This window comes from Dermacentor albipictus, chromosome 8, assembly GCF_038994185.2.
Source record: "Dermacentor albipictus isolate Rhodes 1998 colony chromosome 8, USDA_Dalb.pri_finalv2, whole genome shotgun sequence".
Taxonomy (NCBI): Eukaryota; Metazoa; Arthropoda; class Arachnida; order Ixodida; family Ixodidae; genus Dermacentor; species Dermacentor albipictus.
Window position 1 is genome coordinate 48,146,203 of NC_091828.1, and position 4,159 is coordinate 48,150,361.

The 4,159-nt window shown below is 46.5% G+C and overlaps 1 long non-coding RNA gene across 1 annotated transcript; it reads right to left on the reverse strand.

Annotated features, from left to right (window-relative positions):
- On the reverse strand, positions 1–3,127 carry LOC135910192 (uncharacterized). Its single transcript, XR_010566932.1, has 2 exons — positions 2,836–3,127; positions 1–249 (listed from the first exon to the last, which is right to left on the reverse strand). It is a non-coding gene; the product is annotated as an uncharacterized lncRNA (long non-coding RNA).
- Between the last annotated feature and the right edge of the window lie 1,032 nt (positions 3,128–4,159).

The following is a 4,159-nucleotide window of genomic DNA, read 5'->3' on the forward strand; positions in this document are numbered from 1 at the left end:
TTTTGTTTCTTGAGTATAAAAATTTATTCACGATAGAAAGCTCTTCCGCTTGCTCTCCTTGCCTGCCGTTGCATGCGCCTCCCTTGTGATTTAGACTGTGTGGAGTCAACAAGATTTTCTGCAGCAGGTATCGGCGCAGAATGCCCCATGCTTTGTTTTCTTTCTTCCGAGCTTGCCTGCAGTCTTCGTTCCACCAGGGAACTCATCTTCCACTTGAGCCACCTTTTGTTTGGGGGACGAAGTTTTCTGCTGCGTCAATGATAAAAGTGGTAGAATATGATGCGACAGGATCTATACTAAAATTACTTACAAAATCTTGTGATTCACTAAATCATTTCCTATTAGCCTCGGCTAGTTTCCAGCGAGAGACATGAGGAAGGTATATATGTTTGAATGCTACGTTTAGAGTTACTGGCAAGTGGTCAATTCCAAATGGTCTCTTTTTTACATGTCATTCTAAATCGGCCCATAGAGAGGCAGAGCCAATCCAGGTCTGCTGATGAATATGAATTATGACAAAGACTGTAACATGACGGTTCCTCCTTAATGAAGAGGCACGCACATGAGCGCACACGAAAGTTTGCTATAAGCCGACCGCTAGGGTAACATCGCCAGTCTCCCCAGAATGTGTTGCAAGCTTTAATTTCACCCCCAAGTATGCAGGGTGCCATAAACGGATCAACAAAATTATAAAAATTCTTCCCAAAAGATAACTTGGGGGTATGTGTATAGAGCATACAGTGACCAACTTAATAAAAAGTATTGCCAGGACTTACATTGCCTGAAGCGCCGTCGGAAGGGCCACATGTGGGCAAGTTGCAGACTTGTCTGCGATATTGCTACGCCACAAGCAGACGCAATAGCGTCGTCTCTGTCTTCCCGAAACATTTGCTTGTGTAGATTTAAAGTGCGTCTTTTGAGCACACAGCACCTTTGTATCAAACCCGTGTAGGATTTATTTAACGTCATCGAGGTTTTCGACATTTCCTGACATTTTAGGGTAATATTTGTGTATCCATGCTTAAAGGGTTTTTGTGCTGTGTGTTGAAGGAAGAGGAGTTAGCTCACAGATACCTTTCCGGGTGCCATAATGCGAAGTTTATCTCTTGGAGTGGTCGAGAGATACACGTGCCGCTCCTTTGACGCTAAGCGCGCCGTTTGGGTCGCTGTTGTGTGCATTACCTCTTCAGAACCGCTGGATATGCGTTCTAGCGAGCGGTGTGCTTGTCGAAAATGCCTCGTCTCCTGGGACGAGGCCTTTCAGACACCCAGCCTTGAGGTCCATGGTCGCTTCTTCTGAAGCGGCAGCGCACAACCAGCTGCAGCCGACTGGAGCGCGGATGGCGTCACTGCCGCCACTGTGTGTCGGCCGGACAGCCGTCAGAGGGAGTTATGGCGCTGCCCCCTGACGCACCACTCCGCCAAAGCTTTTATTTTGCAGGTACGCTACGCGCCTGCATGCCTCTTGAACGATATGTTTTCCGTCACTGATTTCTATGTCTTTTTTTTCCTTTGTCAGGATGCACAGGACCGCGAGTATGCGGCATGGTCGCCATCATAGTTCACCCTGTGTGGAACATTCTCGCAATTGTAGAATTGATATTCTTGGCCACTCCATTTAGCAGAAATCTTGCGGCCTCGGCAGTTCTGTGAACTGTGGCCAAATCTTTGGCAATTAAAGCAACGTAGAGGTTTCGCGATATAGGGTCTCACCCGTGTCTTTAAGTACCCTGCCTCAATTAAAATTTTAAAAAATATATATCGAGTTTCAGGTGCCTAAACCGCGATCTCATTATGAAGCACTCCGTAGTGGGGGAATCCGGTAATTGGGACCACTTGAGGTTCTTTAGCGGCTACTTAAATCTAAGTAAAGGGTTCTTTTCGCATTTCGCCCCCATCTTAATGCGGCTTTCATGGCAGGGATTCGATCCTGTGACCTCGTGCTTAGCAGCCCTACACCATAGCCACCAAGCAACCAAGGCGGGTACCCTGCCTCAATGGTCTCAGGGAGCACACTTGATCCGAAAGTTAGAATTAAGTGCTCCGTTTCGATCTTTTTACCATCACCCCTCCCGTTCATTCTCTTGACACTCAACACATTCTGATCTCTGCAGCCTTCTAGTAGTTCAGCTATCAGCTCCATTTGATCAGCATCGGAAACAAATCAACAGGTAGTGTTCATAGTGCGGTGTGGTGCCATTGTCACTGGGAGATCCCAGAATGGCAATAGATTAGACAGCCTTTCATATTGCTTTTTTCGCGGAGTTCCGGAGGGAAACCACCGCTTGTCAACTTCGAGACCTTATAACGTGGGCCAAGAACTTCCTTCAGGGTTTTGCTCGCAGAAAAGGTGAGATCATTTTTACTGTTTTTAGGTTATTTCACAGGGTGCACTGCATGAAATCGTACACAATCGTCAATACTTCGCCCAAAAAGCTTGAAAACTTATTCGCTGCGCCCTCGTACCTGAGAGGGTTCGGGGAGTGTGGGAATGAACTTGTCATATCTCAGGGTGAATTATTCGGCAGCAACGCCAGTCACCCACCATTGAGCCCAGCGAGGAGATGCTTTAGGACCTGTAAACACAGGTTCCACGAACGCCATCTGTACGGTACCGCTATAACCAAATACGTGTAACCAAGGGTGGTTATGAAAGACAAGGTTAACTTCTGTTGCCGGGAATGTTGGGAGTAAATGGAAAAGCATACAGTAGAGAATAAAAGTCATGCAGAAATACGAAGATTCAAGAGAGGGACAGGAAAACACGACTTTCCTCCAGGTGTCTCAGTCTAGAGGCACCATCTTTGAGAAGTAGAGGCCAAAGAGGTTTGTTACCTGTGTCGGTGGGCATTAAAGGCCCAAACGCCCGGCATCGGCGGAACTCCCAGGATCCCACTTTCCCCAGACGCGGTTAAGTCGTGCACGGCTACACGTGGGAGGGTCCAACCCTCGTGCGGTCAGGTACATGGTGTACACCAAACAGCTGCTTATGCAGACGCCCCTGCGGGCACTGCACAACCTTTCTGAAGGGTGGAGTGACAAATGCGACGCAAACTGCATTGAGTGTGTTCGCTTCGACGACGAAAGCCGGCCTCAACCACAGCCACAGCAAATCGGTCTGAACCAGGTGCTGCAGAAGTTCTAAACGCTGTCGCTGCATTTCTTCCTTTTAACTTAAAAAAGGTCATGAATTTTGCCTGCAAGGCTACTTTCGTGTGCACAGCTGCATGAATGCGTCACCCAGCGATATTTGTGATGTTCTCTGCGGTTCCAGATGTACGACTTTCGGGATGGGAGAACGAATCGTAAATTCAGGGTATTTTGTCATGAAAGAGTTCTACCATCAAAGCCTATTTCAGTGTAGTGCGTTTTTGAGCATTGTCCATAGTAATATAGCAGTGTATGTGTATTTCTGCATAGAAAGCTTGAAAGACTGTAAGCACATTTTTGGTATTTTAACGAAAATCAGCAGTTTGGCATAGAAGGCCCTACTGCTTTTGCTTTCCAGAGACATTTCCCATGACTTAACTTTTCTGTGGTGTCTAAAATTAAATGCCTCTATGGGGGCAATAAATAGAACATGCTGTATTTTAATTTCTCCTATTTATTTTTTTGCTGCAAAATGCTACTGCATTAATTGCAACATCGTGACTTGCATGAGGTTTACTTCGTCTTGTAGGTTTAACCACTTTTTTCATAAGTTTCCTCGACTTTCTGGCTGCTTTTGCAGCAGTGGCTGCCTCATCGTGGTGCAAATCAAGCAGCTGCTGCATGACAGAGGTGGCATGACGTTTGCTCCTCCTTCTGATGGTGGCTTATTCAGTAACCGCAATACAATTTCGTGTGTCTGCTTCAGTGCTGGTGTTGGTGCCGTTACCATGTTGAGGAATGGGCTGCTGCAGCCATTGCTCTGAATCACATTTTCATTGCGTGTTCTGGCTTCAGTACGGATGGTGCTGTCCCAGAAAACTAGCATCTCTGCCCCTTCCGACACATCTGTGACTATATCAGCCTTCACATTCATAAGATTTGATTAGCACGTAATACAATCATGATTGCTCATGCACATACAGGCAAGAGCACTTTCAACAATTCGAATATGGGTGACTTGACACTGCAATGTGCTGAAATTGGCTGGCTGAAACTTAGCAACCAACGT